The sequence below is a fragment of the Pseudorca crassidens genome, chromosome 6 (assembly GCF_039906515.1).
Source record: "Pseudorca crassidens isolate mPseCra1 chromosome 6, mPseCra1.hap1, whole genome shotgun sequence".
In the NCBI taxonomy this organism is placed as follows: Eukaryota; Metazoa; Chordata; class Mammalia; order Artiodactyla; family Delphinidae; genus Pseudorca; species Pseudorca crassidens.
This window is the reverse complement of record NC_090301.1, coordinates 52,507,904-52,528,493: the sequence shown is the minus strand read 5'-3', so window position 1 is coordinate 52,528,493 and position 20,590 is coordinate 52,507,904. Positions and strand designations below refer to the sequence as shown.

The 20,590-nt window shown below is 40.0% G+C and overlaps 1 long non-coding RNA gene and 1 other non-coding gene across 2 annotated transcripts in view; one reads left to right on the top strand and one right to left on the bottom strand.

Moving 5' to 3' along the window:
* LOC137226455 (uncharacterized) overlaps positions 1-20,590 on the top strand; it is an 854,565-nt gene that overhangs the window by 572,200 nt on the left and 261,775 nt on the right. The gene's annotated exons all lie outside the window — the stretch shown is intronic.
* LOC137226914 (U6 spliceosomal RNA) lies at positions 15,537-15,644 on the bottom strand. The gene has a single exon (XR_010944605.1). It is a non-coding gene; the product is annotated as a U6 spliceosomal RNA (small nuclear RNA).

Here is a 20,590-nt window from a genome sequence, read left to right as displayed (position 1 = left end):
CATTGTTTTTGGTGTCTGCCCCCAGTGGTTAAGTTTCGTTCAGTGGGTTGTGTAGGCTTCCTGGTGGAGGGGACCGGTGCTTGTGTTCTGATGGATGAGGCTGCATCTTGTCCTTCTGGTGGGCAGGACTGTGGCCAGTGGTGTGTTTTGGGGTGTCTGTGAATTTATTATGATTTTAAGTGGCCTCTCTGCTAATGGGTGGGGTTGTGTTCCTGTCTTGCTAGTTGTTTGGCATAGTGTGTCCAGCACTGTAGCTTGCTGGTCATTGAGTGGAGCTGTGTCTTAGCATTGAGGTGGAGATTCTGGGAGAACTCTTGCTGTTTGATATTACGAGGGGCTAGGAGGTCTCTGGTGGTCCAGTGTCCTGAACTCGGCTCTCTCCTGCCTCACAGGCTCAGGCCTGACACCTGACCAGAGCACCAAGACCCTGTCAGGCACAGGGCTGGGTCATCCTGGAGAAGATGGACTGAAGCTAGGAGAAAGCTAGAGGATGGGAGACCTGTCAGAATGCTTGTTTGATGAAGTCAGGCAAAGGGTGGTGACATTCTGTACCCAGGCTCTACTCACGAAGGGGAAAGGGGTGCCTCTGGAAGTTGAGCACGCGCTTCCATGGCTGAGGCACACATGGGTGCAAATTCGAAATTGGTACTACTTTGATTAATATCTTTCTCAATCTGTCATCCCTGGCAAAACTGCAGGTTCCGCCTGGCTTGACCAGTTCTTCCTCTGACTACTGGTGCTGATGCTAATTCTGTGTCTTTAATCCAGAGTTGCTGGAATTTCAAAATCAAGAGTGTGTAGTACCAAGATTTGAGCAGGAGGCCCAAGAAAATGGTAATATGATCATATGTCTCAAACTGAGATTACAGGGGAAAAAAATTAAAATCTAGGGTAAAACTCTGAAAAGAGAGAAGGGGTCAGGAAATATGGGCTAGAAGCAGGAAATGTGAAGATGACCAGAAAGAGGATTTTGAGTAGCATTTCAGGGCTACATCTGCTGCTTGGATTTTAAATCCTTAACATCTTCAGAGCACTGGCTGGCTGGCCATACCCATCATGGTCAGGCTGAAGTGTTAAGTTTTAACTGTGACTCTTCCCTGGAAAATAAAACAGGGACACTCTGAATGTATGAGACTCTGAAGATTAAGACAGGCCAAGTCCCAAAGGTGGTCTTCCCATTTACTTCCTAATATTAAACCAAACTGGGGGAAGATACTTGGGCACTAGTCAGAAAACCAGAAAGCCCACAGAAGGGCATCTTGGGGGTACTTAGAGCAACACTGTGACCACCACACCAAGGTGTTACTTGGTTTGTTTGTTTATGGTGATCCTTCCTACTATCAGATTACTTAACCTTGCTACGTAGTTCTGAGCAGCAAGCTGCAGGGTTCTCAGTAAAAAAAGATTTACAATCCAGACGTCTCATGTGAACAGCTGTTTTATGTGTGGCCAGATGCCGACAGAGAAAAATATGCACAGGGACAGAAAGAAAGATTAAAGACATCAAAAATAAAACCTGTTTCTCTGCCTTCCAGTGGTAAAGGTGTTTTTTGTTTGTTTTGTTCTTTTAGAATTGTTTTTCTCTTATAAATTCCAGAAATCTCTACCCCATCACCTCTTTTTAAGCTTTACGATGAGGTGGGTTTCCTTTTTAACATGGATTCTTTATGAGATCTTTCTATTCAGATCTATGACCTTTCTCAGTAAGTTTTGAGATTGTCAGTATCTCTCTGTGTCTTTTGAAGGTCTCAGGTCTCTGTCTCCTTCTGCTTGGCCCACAGCCTTTCTGGATCTTATATCCCATGTTACACTGTTGACTCCCACTGCTGCAGAGAACTCAGCTGCTCCTTGACTAATGCCGGAGCTTAGGCTCATGCTCTGACTACTGGTGCTGATGGTAATGTTGGTCCCATCCTTCATTCTCATCACACACTCTCCACAACAGGACTGTTAGGTCCTTCTTTATATTTATTCTCTCCCTCCCTCTGCCTCTCTCTATCACTATCTCCATCTCTATCTCTGTATCTCTTTCACGTAGGATTTGGAACAGACACCTGAAAGAGTTTCCGTCTCAATTCATCAGTCCAGATATATACCTTCTGTCTATAAATGTTCACGTCATCTTGTTGTAATGGTGTAGTCTAGTACATAGATAGGCACCTTGCTTCCAAAACAATGCATTCCCATGTCTGCTCAAACAAATTGCTGTTCTCATCTTAACTGACTCATGTGGCACAAAAATAAGCTTTCTTGCCAAAGTATGGGCAGACCCAAATAAATCTATTGACTAAAAAGAAAAAGAGAGAAAAAAATAACATGTATCGCTGTGTTTTCTAAGCTGTTTCTTTTCTCATTTTTTTGGCAATGTACGTAGACCTAATCTGATGCTCTGTTTAATGCACGCATGCCGGAGAGTGCAATGCTATAAAGGATGAGTGATGTCAGCCCCAATTACACAAACCACTAGAGATACAATGGGCAGGGCACAGCAAAAAGGGAAAGGAGCGAGGAACATTTGACAACTTGCAGTTCTCATTCTCTATGCTACCATTTTACTCTCTCCCTCTCCTTCAATCTCTACGTGGTATCTTTTTTCAAAGGCCTTTCACCCCACATTGTGCCTATAAACACTGCATATACCATAGCATGGCAGAATAATGTGTTGGACTATTGATGCCTTTATTTGATCCCTCTCGCAGTTCTAGAGGCTGGGAAGTCCCAGATCAAGGCACTGGCAGATTTGGTGTCTGGTGAGGACCTGCTTTCTGGTTAATAGATTACTGAGTTCTCACTGTATCCTCACATGGAGGAAGGAACGGTTTTCTAGGAGCTATTTAATAAGGGCACTAATCCCATTCATAAGGGCTCCACTCTCATGACCAAATCACCTCCCAAAGGCCCCAACTCCAAATACAATCACATTGGGCATTAGGATTTCAACATGTAGACTTTCAGTCCATAGTGGTCCCTGCTGTCTTCCCATTTCCCTTCCCTGTACAGGAACAGCAGTTTGGTCTTTAATCAGTTACCTGCAGGGCAGACTGTGGCCAGCAGGAGTCAGACATCCAGGGAGTTCCTCAGGCTAAGTCCAGAGGAAGATTTAAGGATAAGGCAATAATATCTTGATTAGAAGTAGGAGCAAAGGAGTAAGAGGTGATTCTTTCTCCTCAAAAATAATAATAATAATGATAATTTAAATCTCATGTATAAGAGAGGAGTGGGGACCAAAAGGTAAACTTCCTCTCAGTTTGAAGAAATTTGAAGGTAGAGACAAGACCCTTTCAGGTTTGCTAAAAAAAAAGCATATGTGTAAAAATTTTATAGTAGTAGCAGTAGTAGTAGTATTTGTGAGAAATTCTCTGTGTTCATTTTACCTTGCCTACATCTCTTCCATACTGAGGGTAGGAGCAAAAATCAGACCAATCATAGTTTTCTTAGTTCAAAATATTTATTTTTCTTTAATTATAATCTTATAACATGAAGTAAGATCATCATGAACTATCAATGAATGTTCTGAGCTCTTCAAGCCATGAGGTATTATAATTAATTCAGTACCTTTGTTTTCAGAAGTTCTTATACTTATGGCAACAAATCATTAGTTTTTAGAATGGCAACATCCCCTTTTCTTCATTATACTCGTTTTTTCCATGACCTCCAATTGTTCCAGCATGCATCTGACTAAAAACAGTGTGCATTTGACTCTTTGATTTCTAATCGAACTCACATATTCCCAGATGGTTTGAGATACAGGAATAAACCATTAAGCATTTGAAAGAAAATCCAAATTATGGAGTAGTAGGAATTATTCCAATTATTTAGTGTGGCCTAATACATACAGCTGTTTCCTTCATTTATTTTAGATAACTCCTTTATTAATACCCAAGAAGCCCTACCTTTTTCTGTCAGAAAGCACATGATGTAGCGAGCTGCTTCTCTTTTTGAGGTTATAATAGTGTTTTCTCTGCACCCAACCAAACTTACACACCTTCTCATAAACATACTGCTAGGATGATGCCTGACTTCCACACCTGCAAAAACAGGTAATTAATTACACACACCTTGCAGAGAGCCCCTTCCTTACCTATAGATAATTAATTCCCAAAGCTTTGTGATACTTGGCTCTTCTCTACATTCCTGAAATATACTTGCTCAAGACCCCATCGAAAACCACCTGACCTATTAAGCCTGGTGATGTAGCGGCTCTATACCTATAAAGCCACATATCTAGGTTTCTTCTCATATTCCTGTTGATTTATCATACATTTGAATCTTTGGGCCTCATTCCTTCTCAATGATACAGGGCTGTTCTTTTGCAAATATTAAATGAATCTATTTTTATTTCTCCTGTGTATCGTGTTCCCTTGTTGCCTTCTACCTCTCATGCTGGGCCGTGATGTGTATTTCCCCAGGGAGGGCACCAACGAGTACCTACAGAACGAAGAATTTACTGGCAAGTGTAGCAAGACAGTAGTCTTGAAAAAAGCCAAGCTTTATGGAATTAGGAAAGACATTTCTCAATTTCAAGGCTCTTCCTTCTACGTAACAAGTGCTGAACCTGGAGGACTCGGTGATTAAGTTTTGTCTAAGCAAAGGTCCAGCCATATAAGAAGAAGTGGAAAGCCTCCCCTTCTTTCTTTGATGGAAAGTAGAAGGGAGACAGCACAGTTAAAGATAGCAGCAGCGAGAACCATTGTTTTTCCCTTCTCTTTGAATAGAACTGTCTATATATACTGTGTGAGAAGTTAAAAAAGAAATCCACACCCTCCTTTTTCCCTCCCCACACCACCCTGGAGGAAGGGGGATTAGCTAGCAGCACACTTTCTTGTATTACCAGAGAAACTCTGCAAGTGACCACTTACAATATGGCGCAGGGAAACGGTGCAGCAGTGGCAGCAGGAGTTGAGTGAGCAGCAAGCCTGAGGCAGCACCTTTGGCTCTACATGATGCATGTTGCACACAAGGAATTCAGAAGTGCTCCCGCAGTGGCCTGCAAAGGTGCTGAGGAGTTCAGTGGATTGCGCAGGGACTCTTTTCACTGGAGAATATAGCCCTGGACCACCCAATTCCCCCCTGAAAGTTGGGCTTATACCAGGGTAATCCACTTTGTCCACAGATCCTGGAACTTGGAGACGTAGCCTCCAGCCCAACTCACTTGGCTGCTCAGCAGAGGGGTTTCCATCCCACCTTGCACTCATGCCAACACCCTAGACTTCCAGCATGGAAGGAATAAATGTGGGAGGATGTCCTTCATTCCCCTAGAAAGGCAGATCATGGGTTTCTCACACTACGTGGAGGTAATAGTGCACTCTGGGGCCTCAGATGGCTTTGAAGAACCAGGAGCTATTCTGACAAATCCAGCTTTTTGCCTTATCTTAGCTCACAGAGAAGTGCTAGTTAGAAGGCCTTGTAACCCATGAGGCCTCCCACATCGAGTAGCACAATGAGTATATATCAAAAGGCTTTTTGTTAACAGAAAGCAATTGTTAATGACAGTTACTGACCTGGCTCCCTGAGTGGAAGCCCATAACCCAGCTCTCTTTTGGAAAACTCATTTTTGCTCCCTACACTGACTGTACCCCAATTGCCACTTCTGAGCCCACATAAATATACCCATTAACAGATGATTCTAGACATAGAAACAGAAAGGCAGAATTTATGACTCAGGAATAACCATAAGATTGACCTGGGGTTCAGGGCCTAGATTCCTGCCAAACATCTTTAATTCCTTTGGGAACCAGGAAGGCTTCTTAAGATGTTTTTTCTGACCCCCGCTCTTCCTACTGTTTCCATATGACTTAATTCTCAAGACTCAAGACAAGTGTCATCTCCTCTAGGAACTCTTGTCCAGTAACCTACACCAAGGGCGAATTGGGTGCCAACCTCTCTTCACTCTGTGCATATTTCTATAGGAGCACTTAATTATGTCTTCAACCTTATCTATCTTTCTTCAAGATTTAGAGAGAATGGGTCTTTTATTTCTGTATCTATATATATTAGCACAGTGCCTTAATATTGTTATAAAGGCTCAATATATATTGTTATATGACTGAATGAATGATTATATAAATGAATGAATGTGCAACAGTGCTGCCAATTCAAATATTGGGGATTCAAAATGCTATCTATGTAAATTTGGAAGAAGTTTTGGTTTAAAGTACGAAAGGATGTGATCATGCAAAAGACTCCACTATGCACATTATTTTGCTTGAAGAGAGTTTGAAGCAAAGTTGGAGATTTTAAAATGAAATAAATAAAATAACCATGAATGAGCTTCAGATACATGGTAGTAATGCAAAACATGTAGACTAAGGCTGGATGTATCTTGTTAGAACAAATCAGGAGGTAATTTAATGGTCCACTGAGTTGTATGTCATCTTCCCCTGGTGAGGTCCCCTTTGTGGTGTCATTTCATTACCTTTACCTGTTCACTCTTTAATCAATTGTCACAAAGCTCCAGGGCTCTATGGAGTGAATATAAAGCTATCAAACTAATTCTGGAGTCTGAGCTTATCCAAGTAGACCCTGCTTAACACTGCAGTTAAGACGCAAAGCACAAGGCTTTGAAAATTGGGGTTTGGAGGTGAGAAGAGAAGGCCACAGTTATGACTTCAAAGATTATATAGAGAGAGGTCTCCCTATAAATCAGTGGGTTATCTTGGTAGCAGTTCATTATAAAAGAAGCATCGTTTTAGGTTGTTTCTTAGGATGTAAAGGCATGACACTAAAAAGAACACCTAATGGAAATCCTTTCTGTTATGAACTATATATACTGTATAGATATGTGACCATGAACAATTTCTATTTTAAGCTGTCCAAAAAACTATTTTTAATCTATTATTTAAAAATTTAAACTAATTCTATTTAAAATGTCAGTATAGCTAACTTTCATCCCCTCCTGACACACTATACATCTGATGTCTCTTTCTCCACTGGAATTTCAGCTCTGTGATATTTTGTTAAGTGCTTAGGAATAGTAATTTCTCAGTAAGTGGTTGTTGAGTGAATGGTGCTTTTAAAATAACACATATTAACCTCATCTTTCTCATTACAGCACTTTCTTCCTCCCATCCCTCTACATTCCTTACATTCCTTTCCTTGTGTTCAATTTTCTATCTTCTGTTAACTTCCGGAATTTTCAGTTATGCCAATAAGAAACATGTTCTTAAGCAATTTTTTACTTAACACCAAAAATTCTGAATATGAGGTACTTTTATATATTGTATGTTTTCAACGTCAAACAACCAGTTTCATAGAAAATAAACTGGTTATGTGACATATGTAGAAAAATTCTGCTTCAGCCTAAGCACACGTATGCATACATGCCTACTCCCCTCCAATTATTTGATTTTTTTCTTTCACTTTTTTGAAAACAAACTGTATTGATATTTGTAAATAATAATTCACTTTATCAGCATTAGAAATTTGATTTCCTGTTTAAGGAAATAATTGAGGCTTCTGAGCCTTTATCCAGTTAAGTCTTCTTTCCGTAAGATATTAGCATTAGAACTTTCATATGCAGTACTTATAGAAATGATGGCTTCTTGAACTCTTACTACTACCTAAATTCAAACAATATAGTAAGGTAGGTACTAGTCCTCAGGACGTACTAGGTTCCTAGGCACTTAACACTTATAACACTTGACGAGTTGACAGGATATTTAAGCAGCTGGTTACAAGCTGACATGAGAACTGCTTAACTTGCAAGAGTGTCTAGTGGAAAGTTGAAGTCTGCTGAATTGGATATCAGAAATCTAGAGAGCCAAGAATCCTATTTTAGTTCTGGTTCACACCGCAACAAGCTGCAGAGCCCTAGGCAACTTGGCTCTTTTCTTCACCAGTAGCAGAAATGATGCCTGCTGGTCTCAGATGTGTGGAGAGAATTAATATTTCAGAAATATCTTGAGATCTAGACATGTACAACCTTTTTCCCTGCAAGATATTTTTATTTGTTTATCAATCTAGGACTTTCAGTCAGACGTCTTTAAATTAAGAAATGTATTCTTTTATTTGTACTTTCCTCTCCCTCTCCTGCATTTTCTCCCAATAGTCTTAATGTACTCATAGACCTGTTGGCTTTTTTTTTTTTTGCCTGCCAAGAAAATTCCTGAAAGACATTCTAATGAACTTCAGAAGCAACTGGTCAGCATATCTCAATCCTAGTTCACCACTGTTACTTGTTGTCTTTCCAGAAGCCTTAAAATATTTACAAACTTGGGCTTCACTGGTGGCGCAGTGGTTGAGAGTCCGCCTGCCGATGCGGGGGACACGGGTTTGTGCCCTGGTCCGGGAGGATCCCACGTGCCACGGAGCGTCTGGGCCCGTGAGCCGTGGCCGCTGAGCCTGCGCGTCCGGAGCCTGTGCTCCGCAACGGGAGAGGCCACAACAGTGAGAGGCCCGCGTACCGCAGGAAAAAAAAAAAAAAAAAAAAAAATATATATATATATATATATATATATATATTTACAAACTTGACATGGGGTTTTGGAGTACCTATTGAATGAATAAGCATTTTACATTTAAAATGAAGGGATATTCAGAGAGGGAGAGCTCTATCAGCTCTTACACACTGAAAGTTCTTGGGAATGGGACCTGTACTTGGGTCATCTCTGTATACTTCTTGAGGCCAAGCATTGAGTTTTGCATTACGATCATGCTTCAAATGTTCAGATTCACTTGATTTAAATGAATGCACACAATTTGCTTTATTTTATGATCCATTAAAAATTTTCAAACATGGTTTTGAGACTTTTGGAAATACTAGCACAGATTATGAATGAGTCTGACTGTGTATGTACAATGTAGTTGATTGTTCTACCACTGGAACTGATATATGAGGCTTTTCTGCCTTTTAAACAATTATAATGTCCCTTGGAAGTTCTACATTCTGCTCTTTAGGTATTGTTTTGGAAATAAGACTGTTTCTGTGTCCCCTGATTTTCTCCGAGAAGGGAGTAGGTCTCCTGCCCATCGATTTAGTAAAATGACAGCTGTATACTAGAAGGAGGTGAAGCTGATTTGGGGATTCAGAGACAAAGATTGGAATTAGAGTTAGCGGAAATGTCACATTTCTTATAGAAAGTTGAAGTTGAACTAAGATCAGCCCAGGAAATTACTATTGAAGATTCTTACGGACATTTTAATTTTGTTCTAAGTCACTCATCCACATCTGGTCAATATAAAGTGTTCAAAAATTGCTGTATATAGTCCATTTTACCAAACTAGCCATGCTGATATGTTAGAATCAGTTGATTATTTACCTTTATTCTAGACTTAAAAGAAAAATTTTAAATATTATTTTTAAACGTCTATGTCAAAAAAAGTTTGGTATATCTGCCCTATGGATTTTTGAGGTAATCAACTTTTTAAAATTATAATAAATAGGACTAGTATAATTGTCCTAAACCTTCAAAAAAATTTCCCCAAGTATGACAAATTTGACTGGGTATCCCAGACTGAGTGATTTGGGCAACACTGCCCTATAGGAACTTGGCTGGAGTATGCTGTTAGAAATCATGAAACTGAACCTTTAAAGACCTGATACTCATTGACATGCGTTCATACCTTCCCCTCACTAGCTTGTAACCAGGTAGAAGTCCCCTTTTCCATCTTCTTTCTTTATCTCCCAGGCCACACTACTTCTCGTCCCCAAACACGTTAGCCTCTTTCCCAACACTGGACATTCACATGGCTTTCCCATTTACTCAGAATGCTTTCTATACTTTCATCACACTTAAGTCCCATTGGTCTTTCAAGGGCACTGGTCATAACCCTCAAGGGCATTGGTCATAACCCTCCAGAGGATCTCTCCCTGACTCACCTAGTGTAGATTAGGTGTCTTTCTTATCGCAGTGCTCGACACTTAATACCCTGTATTGTGAAGATTTATTTTCTTGTCTTCTTCAGAGTAGGGACTGTGCCATTTATCTTGCCTTTCATGGCACATAGTGATTAATTGGTAAATGTGTACTGAATGTCTCTCTGAATGAATGGATACCTTTTCATTTCAAGGCTGCCCTTGACATCCATTCTCTCCAGAATTGATATTATCAACATGAATAATATAAATAGTGGTGGTTACCCCCACCTTTTCACAGCTGGGGCAGTCAAGAGGGACATGGACAAATGGTTATGGGTTCTTGTCCCTTGTCCATTTAATGTTTGCCACTTACTTCATGGGACCATGACAATGCTTATTTCACAAACAAGTACTGAGTCTCTGCTATTAGCCTGGCACAGAGGAAACAAATATAAACGTGTCTTTGTTTTCAAGGAGTTTAGCGCTGAGTTGAGATGACCATTAAAACAAATAATCAGTGTTCTAATATAAGTCTGTTCAGTGAAGATACGTAATGAAAGAACAGAAGAGGGAGGAGTATTTTCTACATTAGAGAGGTCAGAAGAAACTTCACCCAGAAGGTTACATTTAAGCTGGGTTCTGCAACCAGAGAGAAGTGGTATTTCGAGGCAAAGAAAACATCATGTGCGAAGGCATGAAAGAGTGAAATTGCTATCGTGCTCATAGCTTGACTAAGATTCAACCATATTTTTGCAGCTGAGACAAATACCTTGTAAAGCTGGAATAATAATTTCCTTCTTATAGCAGGGCTCTTCCATGGGGCTGTTACTTATTATAAGGTAAATTGCATTTAGTGAAGATTCAATAGTGTACTATCATGGCTTCAAAGGCAAAATCTGCACTGCATTCAGAGGCAGAATCTCTTTGTGGTGAGGAACTATTCTACTCATTCATTGAGTAAAATACTGTTTGCAGCTGATGAGGAAGCTGGTGCCGATGGCTAATCCATTAGTCATGTGTAGTTGTTCTGGGTCACTGGAAGGCATAACACCAGTCTTCACTCATTTCTCTTCAGTTAGGCAGCATGGTAGGGAGCAGCTGCTAGGTCCTGCATCCTCCCATCTCCACACCTATCCCCACCATTCCATGCCCAAACTTAAAATGGCATGAGGTCCATGGTGAGGGACTTGGTAGCTCTTTCTGACTGTACTAACAGTGAAAGGGAGTCTCTAAGCAAAATTTAGTGCTTTTAGAAGGTAAGGAGGTGGCAAACAAAACAAGATGCCTTGACATAGTGGTAAATAAAATAATACTGCAAGTGCACAGTGACCTTGATAAATAATTTTCAGGACCAGGCATGATATGTCTTTGGATCATCAGTCCCCAGAAAGCACCTCTAGCATCAAGGGTACTATATACATTTTGTTAAATAAACATATCAAGGGGTGCCGGGTTGGAGGGATTATAAAGTTGAAATTGGTTCAAGATAAAGTTTTTGCTTCATAGTAACTTAGTTGTAGCTTGAAACCAGTAGGAAAACAGAGGCAGCACAAAAGTGATTCAGTAGCATCACAAAACTACTCTGCGATTTGTCCTGCAGTGATGAGACTACCTCCTAGGAACCATTGAGCTCCCTTAGGTGAGGAAGAGCAGCACGTGTGAGTTTTCCTCCAGTGGGGAAAAGCGTGCCCAAGAGCACATTATAAAGGGATTCCAACAAGCCACATGTATATTCTTTCTAGGTTTCTGAGATAACCGTGACAAAATTTACGGACAAAATGTGATTTTATGATTGCCCCCAGTTATATGATAATCCCAAACATCACCATGACGAAACATACTCTTTATGTTTCTCTTACCCCTGGGACCTTGCTTCCCTTACTCTAATACCAGAGCTGCCCTAGCCGATGATACGGTGCTCTATGCGTCAGGTAAAGCAAAGAGTCACCATATTGTCCTTGATTTGAAAACATGAACAGATTTTCCTCTTGATTTATAAATTCCACAGGTTGTATTTGGGAAAGTGGCTGTCAGACATTAAATTTGAAACATTAGATCGTCGTTTTTTATCATTGCTTTTCTAGCTATAGACACGTTAATTAGTGTGGTGACAGGTTGCAGGTTGACAGGCTGCCAAAAATGGTCCACACTGTTTTGGTCGAAGAAGAATAATGAGAGACAGGAGGTGTTAAGTGTATGAGAACAAAGTGTTCTTCATGATTTGTTGGTCCTGAATTTCTCCACATATTCCTTTTGGGTAGAAGAGATTCAAATTTGCACAAAAGACCAGAATGAGATCTTTTTTTTTTTTTTAAAGGATCTGACCATGTCACCTGAGAAGTGGTTCATTCATTCTGACATTTCACTTTTTTGTGCCTACTCTTGCCCCTCTGAAGGTTTTCTCTGTCTTGCTCTTTTGCTTTGCACTTCTTCGAATCCTCTCTGATTACTCAGTTACTATCTAGTATGTCATTATTCCAGTTTACACTGATTATTTTCTTCTTTAAGCAGCTGTTCCACTTCTTGCTTATAGTATATAGTATTTAATTTGTAGTAGTATATTCTTAATTAGTTGAAGTGTTTTAAGGTCACCTTTTATAACCGAAAAACTGCATTATACACGTTTCATATCTTCCATAGTATCTAATAAGGTCCTGTTGATTTCTAGAGGTTTAGTTTAATAAGGTGAACCTTTAGAGATCAACAAATAGTATCTCTTATTTGTAAAGTTACTTTTCTATTTCAAAACATTTCCACATAAAAGAACACTTCCACATATGTTTCATTTGATCCTTAAAGTAATCTTGTGATGTGTGAAGACCACATAATTTAATTTCCACATAAAAATACACAAAAAAACTAATAGCAATGGGACGAATAGACAAAAGTTCCAAAGTTTGTATGTGGTAGAGCCAAGGCTAAATGATAGACCTTCTGACACATAATATTCAGGGAGAAATATATTTGCCTCAACGTGTAGAGTGGCTTATTGAACTAATGTTAGAATGCTACCATTAAACTTGACTTTTGGACATTTAAAAAGACGTTTCTTGACAATGAAAAATGGGTGAGAAAGTTTTACGTAGCCCTAAGAAGGAAATGCTTATAGAAGTTCTTGTTCAGTCCACCCAACTGGGAGAAACTTAAAAGCTAATTTGAACATACTCCCAATTTGTCATGTTATTATTTTTTCCCAAGAAATTAAGGAAGGAACTATATGTAATTGCCAGGTCAAAATAGCACCAGATGTGTGTGACCTAAAACAGCAAATTGTGGAAAGGGCTTTCCAAGTACTACACATAAGGACATATGTCTTATTAAATCCATATTACCCGAGAAGGATTAGACATACATGGCACACAGTAAAGCTATTTTAAGGAGGAGACAAATGGGAAACAGACGTCTGTTTTTTATAGAGATTAACTGGAAAATGGCATTTAAAATGGAAATCTGTGTTAATTTTCATTGATTTTTTAAAAAATCATTTCAATATTTTGAGGTTATTTGAACTCCTAGTAGATTATAGAAGTTTTTATATATAAAATTCAACACAATTATTGTCTACAGTACTCACCAAAGAAAATGTGGACTAATTCTCCATCCCAAATGTTTTATTGACATTAAACCTTATTCTTTGAGCAAAGAGGATGCCTTTGTCAGATTTTGCCGTATCTTTAGGCTGAAGAGTACAGTAGCTTTAACCTACTTCCTGGCAATAAGTAGCAAAATTTCCTAATGTAGATTTTATGGTTTCCATTTCCCATATTACCACTCAAATGAAGGCAGTAATTAGCAATTAGGTTAGCAGCAAAGAGAGAAGGGACAGCAGTGGGTCCTGGAGAAATCATAAACAATATTCTCAAATTTCTAAACATTTTAGTTAGAGTTATTTAATCATACAATATATAACTAGAAAAGTCATTGAAATGTCAGTGAGTTAAAACTTCTCATTTTTGGATGAGAAGACAGAGGTTGAGAATCTTCCTCAAAGACAATTCTTTGAACATTGTTTCTCAACGATGTCTCAATAATGTTTCTCAACCTCAGCTATACACTTAATACAGCATTTCATCCTCCCTGCCCAAAAAAACTTTCCCTGAAAAATGAGCAGTTATCAAATTATGTTTGTAAACAGTATATACTTTGCCCTCCTTAGATATTCACAATTCTCATTGGAATTTTATTACAAACTCTCATGCATTTCTCTTGTTTGCAAGTTTACATTTATTTACATAATCACTTCTATAGATGTTGGTCTCCCTTCAGTGGGCTGAAAACTACATGAGGGCAAACATTGTTTCTATTTTTGTCCACCCGGATCCCCATGTAATTTATCCAGCATGTAATAATTGATAACACATACCAATCAGTTAATCTTATAGTTTTACATATGAAAGGCTGTGAGAAGTTGTACAATAAGGAAAAAAACTGATTAACTTTGTTTAACTCAGAAGTTCCCAAAGCTATTTAGTCAAATACCCATTTGTTTTTTAATTTAGCATCTATCAGTGTCTTGCTTTTATCACAAATGAACTCAACTCTTTAAGTTACATGGAAAACTTAGGGAATCTACATTTATAATGCATTTTTAATGTTACTTTTTCTTTCTTTCCCTACTCTAGTTCACATACACCCTCCTTATACAAAAGCAAGTAAAGTTTAAATATAAAGTAGAATCCCTTTTAAGACTGAGTCTGAGGAAGTCATTAACACCCCAATACTTGATTGTGTTGGACTTAACATTTTTGAATACATTAGATGTAGTCACATAATTGGTAAATGCTAAATCTTATACTGTAAGATATTGGCCAATGTCATTTTGAGGGGTTTTTTGTTTTGTTTTGTTTTTTGTGTTACGCGGTCCTCTCACTGTTGTGGCCTCTCCCGTTGCGGAGCACAGGCTCCGGACGCCCAGGCTCAGCGGCCATGGCTCACGGGCCCAGCCGCTCCGCGGCATGTGGGATCTTCCCGGACCGGGGCACGAACCCGTGTCTCCTGCATCGGCAGATGGACTCCCAACCACTGCGCCACCAGGGGAGCCCAGCCCATCATTTTGAGTTTTGATTGGAATGTTAGGTTTGTATACCAAAGTACATTCCCTTAGCCTGGGTTACCTAGAAAGCAGGCTTCAGTGCCTTAGAGAGTGCAAATCCAGAGGAAAGAAGTGAGAGATATAAGGGTGGTGAAACAGGGAGAAGAGAGAATGGATAAGAGGATATCTAAACAGGCTGGCCAGACCACCTGATCCAGGAGACCTAGCCCCAAAGAGCCGTATCATCTGTATCCCAGGACCTTCCCTGTGGATTGGGGAGGGAGGCAGATAAATAAGTTTGTAGTAACTTCCATTTCGCACTTCTGAGTTGTGCATGCTTGTTTCTTTGAGGGCTTCCCCATCCACAGCAGTAGGGAAGCCAGTAGAGAGAGAGAACATCGGGTACCCTGCCCAGTGCCGTCCGCAGATTGTGCCTGTGTGAGGTTGGCTGGAGCCCACTCAGAGCTGGGCCCTGCAGTGAGTGGTTCCAGGACCGGAGACAGTGGTGGCCAAGAGAATGGAGAGGTACAAAGCAGACAGATAATGGGGCAGTCAGAAGTTAAAATGTGAAATCTCTTATCTGGTCTTCCTGGATTTCTTCATGGCTCCTCTTTACTGCAAAGCTGGACGTTTGGATGGAGGCACTTTAGTAGGGATATTGAAATGTCCTGTCAAGATGTAAAACCTTTGACAAGGCTTACAAAGTGATATAAGCAATAGCTATTCTCGATTCCCTTCATTATTCCTTGCGCAGGGGCTATGCTAATCTTCTCTGTATCATTCCAGTTTTAGGATATGTGCTGCCGAAGCAAGCACCCTTCATTATTCCTGACTCTGTACTATCTTATGGCTCAGGAATGGGGAGAAGTAGAGGGATACAGTGCAAGGAGGAGAGTCAGGGATGGCTTAGAAAAAGGAGGTAAAATCAGAGAAGGGGAAGCTCATGGAGAAAGAGGAAGGTGTGATACTCAAAGAGGAAATAAGGATGGGGATCAGGTGGGAGTCGGGCATACTATGACAGGCATCACTTGCTTCATCTTTTTAAGTATGAAGGCAGTGAAAATGTCATGGGTGTCAAAATGTGATCATTTCCTTTAATAGCCAAGGATACTGTGTCTAACCAGCTGTGTGTCCTTGGGATAAGTCTTTTTACCTTAATTGGTCATCCCCTTACCTGGAAACTGAGGGATTTGGATCTCATCAGAGAATTTCTAAGGTCCTGTCCAACTGTAGAATAACAGTTATAGCTAAAATTAATTGAGAGTTTCTGTTCAAGTACAAATTCATTTAGTGATGTTAGTAGTTTAAACTCAGTTAGTAATGCTTACAGCCTAGGTAATGTTTGGAACACAGCCATGCTGTCCCTCTAACTATTCCTTGATCCTGGGCCAGAGGCATTAACAGTCCCCAGCAGTGGGGGAACTTAACTCATCTGCAGGCTGAGAAGCTCGGCCCCAGGGACCAGCCCTGCTTGTTATCTGCGGACCTGTGTTTCCATTTGTGTTTTGCTCCAGAAGCTCATGGGAAAAGGCCTTTGGCTCCAGTCCTTCAAGCTTACTTTAACAAAGTTCTCCTTGGAACAAAGATTTTTACCTTTTTTGTACCCTCCTTATTGTTGTTTGGAAGAAGAAAAGTCAGAACAGAAAATATGTGAGAACTAAGAAAAGAGTGGTCAGGTAGACCCTTCCTTAGCTGTTTGGTTTTGTCCTTCTCTCTTTGGAGAAATTTGACACAGATGTGATGCTGTGTGTTTACTGTGTATGCGTTTCACACCCTCACTCTACATCCCATACACTGTGAAACTATATATAATCAGGAGTCATTTTCATTAGAATGAACTCTCCAAGTTAGAATTAGTTCATACTTACCTAAAACTTAAATCATGTGAGAAAAAAACTTAAGCAGAACCAAATAAAGTTATAGTGATATCAAAGCATAGACCAACGTAGCAATTGTTAAAACAAAAAGTTTGTAAGAAAACTGCAAGTAAGTAATGTGCCTATAAAATAGAGGTAATCAGATGAAATTGTCAGGATTAATCACAAGTATTGTTCTGCATATTGTTATCTACTTAATATTTGAGAGATTCTGTCGTGGATTCCCCTGATGTGTTGCATGGTTAAAACTGTTGTGTACAAGAAGATGATGATGTTCTTAAAGTAGCAGATGCTTTAAAATCCAATTAAGTAATAGATACAACAGAGATGAAGCCCCAGCTGCATATACCAGTTTGAAAGGAGCTTTGGCGTCTTGTGTGGTATTAACAGCTCCTCAATTTTTCTTGAACTCTTTACTGGTCAATGGCATACACTTGCAGGGCAGCTGATCAAGGTGCGGTCTGTAACCAGAGAATGATTTTCCTCCTATGTGGGTATCAAACCTGCAACCTTGGCTGCATTGGCACTCTTCTGTAACAAAAGCAAGCCGTAGAGCCCAATAGGAAAGTCCTGAGAGCTGTCCTGATCCTTTACTCTTACATAATGAAAATGTACAAATGAAATGCTGTCCTTCAGGAGTCTCCCTCCACTCCTAAATAGAGTTCTTGGTTGATTTTTGTGTCTCTGTTCCAGAAGAATAAACATCGACATCCTTAGTATTTATTTGGCAGTATTCTGTGGAAGCTGTACTGCGAATTTTTCAAGTATGGAAAAAAGTACATAATCCAATATTTTAGACCACAGCCTTGGAAACAGCTGGGACTCTAGTGCGACTGCTCTAAAAATCACCTTAATTTAATTCTCACTAAGAAAAAAGATATCCTCTTTTGGATTTCCCTTGGAAGCACGCTCTCCACAGTGCCTGATTTCATCTGTGGCATTAATCCCTGCACATTGTATATGGCCACAAATATATATTCATAAACTCCTCTCTTCTCTCTGAATAACTGCTTGGATCAAGGAAGCAACATTCTCCAAGCAATACCATTTTGTGCCCTCGCTATTTTGAGATGGTGCATGTGAAGGAACTTTTAAAAGTGTACAAGTGCCATATGAACATATGGGAACATTATCATTACAAAGCTATCTGTTCATATTTTTAACTGAGAGAAGGCTGAAATCTCCACGTAAGAAGTTCGGGAAATGGATATAATATACAGGCTAAAAGTGCTGTATCAGTTGTGTATAAGGCAATAGTAGTTCTTTAAATTTCTTACAGAAGCAATGGCAGGATCATCTGGGGATTCTTATTAAAATATTGACTCTTGGGCTCTATACCTTAGACCGTCTGCGTCAGAACCCCTTAGGCTTGAATATCTGTATTTTACGTGACCCTGTGGTTCCCTGCACAGCCCAAAGCCAGGGAATCACTGCTCCGAGGGGAGTCGTGCTCTTGGTTTTCTTATCAGTCACTCAAAGGTTAGAAATGCTGCTCACGTAATAGTCAAACCCCAGGACATTTTGCTGGGCAGGTTATGGAGTTCTCTGTAGTGTTATAAACTAGTGGAGGTAAATGTTTCTAAAATGTTTCCCTCTGATGGGAGCGGCAAGAGGGCTCAGACTGCTGTCTCAGAGGAGATCTTGGCCATCCCTCCAACTCTCCTGTGACTCCTTCCAGGAATGTAGGGACAATGGAAATAGCCTTGGGTTCGCAGTGAAAGCCCCAGCTAGTAATGGCTATCTGTGTCTCTTTGTTCTGCATTGTCCTTGCTGCAGTATTTCTCTCTCTGGGATCAGAATAAATACAATGGGCATGAATGTCAGAATTGGGACCTAATGCCACAGTCTAGGCTCAGAGGACTCTTATGTTAGAAGAGATCATTAGTGTTTAGGGTGGTGGTTCTCATACATCAGAAATCAGTGGCAGGACTTGTTAAACACAGTTTGCTGGGCTCTACCTGCAAAGCTTCTGATTCAGTAGGTCTGGGAGGGGCTTAAGAATCTGTATGTCTAACAAGCTTCCAGGTGATGCTGCTGGTCCTTAGAATCAGAACCACTGCTTTAGAGTAAGCCTCCAGTTGCCAGCACAGCTGAAATTGATATTCCAGGCAAACTAAGAAATACAAAATTCCCCCACTAACCTGGTGAAGCTTGCTGCAAAACAGGCACAGCTGTATAGTGTAAGTTTATTTTCTGTTCTGTTTTTGCAATTCTAGTGTCAAACACTGGACGTTACTACCTGGTTGGTTGCCCTAGATTCTGTCATTCTTTACCTTTCTCTGGGCTCTTTTACCATTTTTGGTCAGAGGCAACCATACCAGATTCTCCTCAGGGGACTCTCAGGGATTTTTTTTTCAGCCAACCTGAATCACTCCAACCATGTGTTCTCAATTTATTCATTATATAAATCATTGTCTGCAGAAGGTTGCATATAGGAGACTTGAAGTGAAACTAAAAGAGCACACACACACACACACACACACACACACACACACACACACACACACACACACGATCTTATGTCGCTTTCTTCCTGATCAGGGACCTCGAGACCACTAGCTAAATTCTTTATTGTATTTGTGGACTTCAGAAACCTATAGTGTGGCAGAGTTAAATATTGAACAAATAAGGGGGATAAGGCCCTTATTATGCTGAGTATGAATCATAAACTTGGGTGGAAATGGAAGTAGGTCTCAGTGGAATTACCCTGTACTCAGAGATTTAGGAGGAAATCAAAAGATCCATGCCTGGAACACATTTGACTCCAAACACCAGGTTTGCACAAAAGGAGAGGGAGTAGCTTAGTAAAGGTGAAAAGCCTTCTGAATTGGTCGTATGAACTGACAACTATTGTTGGGCCTTTGAAAGAAAAATCTCAAGCTCAGTGAGGAGTGAAATCAGCTTAAAATTCAGGTTTTGATCTTTCAGTTAGAGTAGGAATTTTGGGAAAAAGTAAGAAAAGGGAGCAAAAGAAGTAGCAGCTTTAACCCTTCGTACTGTAGAAAAGAAACCAACCTCAGATGCAGGCCAAGTTTAAAAAATTCAGCCGGACAGAAAGAAGTAGGGATATACCAGAGAGAATAGTAAGGGAACATCAGACAACAGTCCCTTCTCCCATGGAACTCTCTAGATCAACCCAGGGTGACGTTCCCCTGGCCCAGAGACGTCTGGGGAACGTTTTGTTCTCTTCCCCAGGCATAGTGGTAAAACTCCAGGGATCTTCTTTCTCTTCTTCATGACCAGTCATCCCTGGCCTTTGCTCTTTTTAGTTAGAACCTGGATTGTTGGTTGAGATAAAGACCATAATCCTAATTCTTAAAACAGCAAGGAAGAGTGTGTGTATGTGTGATGTGTGGGCTGAGTAGAACCTAGAGTAGGGAGCAAGCCCATGTGCTGTTTGATAGAGTTCCAAGGCAGTATCTTTGAGCAACATGATAGTATATTTTGAACTGTACTAACAGCATAGACGGTTCAATGCCCACATTCACGTGACAAAGTGTGTGTGAATATTTGAATATTTAGTAGAGAAGGACTGTTAACACCATTCTTGAAGATTGAGTTTAGAGTTCTATTTGGAACTACTTTAATATACTAACTGCTTTTGGGGTCTCCTTAGTTTATGGATTATCCTATCCAATAATAAGAGATCACTTGTTTGAATTTCACACGTATTTCATAGGAATCTTTAGGTTCAGTCCACATTTTCACATGACAGTTATCAATGCATAAGGGTGTAGAAAGATTACCTATCACAGTAAGACTGTAACTAGGAGCTTAATTTAAGTGAATGTGCTAATAATTCTTTTCTAATTATGGCCATTAGTTGCTAATCACCTTTAAAAATTCATAATAGAGTCCTCACTGGATTTCTCCATCTAACCAACC